The following is a 493-nucleotide window of genomic DNA, read 5'->3' as shown; positions in this document are numbered from 1 at the left end:
TTATTGTAAATTAGTTTTTCTATATGATTAATTTATGTGGTTCATTTACTTTTATGACTTGTTTTTGTGTCAGAATGGTACAGTTTTACAACAGCATGAAAATACATCAGAATCTAGTATAATTAAAAATCTTAGTTTTTTTCAGTGTTGTTTCTATACCTTTTAGTAGGTAGGATCTGGGTAGCTTCCATTTTTGAAAACTATCACAGGTGATTCTAATGTACAGTAAAGTAGGAATACTGGTATAAGCACTACAGAGGGTGTACAATATCCTCCTATGCTATTAGCCATTATGGTAATAATATAATAATAGCTACAATTGCAGTTCTACATGCCAGGCAGAGTATTATTTTACATAAATTATTTCTAGTATAGCAACTCTGCAAAGTAGATATTGTTATTCCCATTTTGCAGATGAAACAGATTTGGAGAGGATAAGTGACTTGCTCAAGACCACACAGGTAAGTGTTTGAATGGGTATTCAAACCCACTT

Source organism: Saccopteryx bilineata, chromosome 3, assembly GCF_036850765.1.
Source record: "Saccopteryx bilineata isolate mSacBil1 chromosome 3, mSacBil1_pri_phased_curated, whole genome shotgun sequence".
In the NCBI taxonomy this organism is placed as follows: domain Eukaryota; kingdom Metazoa; phylum Chordata; class Mammalia; order Chiroptera; family Emballonuridae; genus Saccopteryx; species Saccopteryx bilineata.
The sequence above is the reverse complement of the archived record's forward strand: the minus strand, read 5'-3'. Positions refer to the sequence as shown.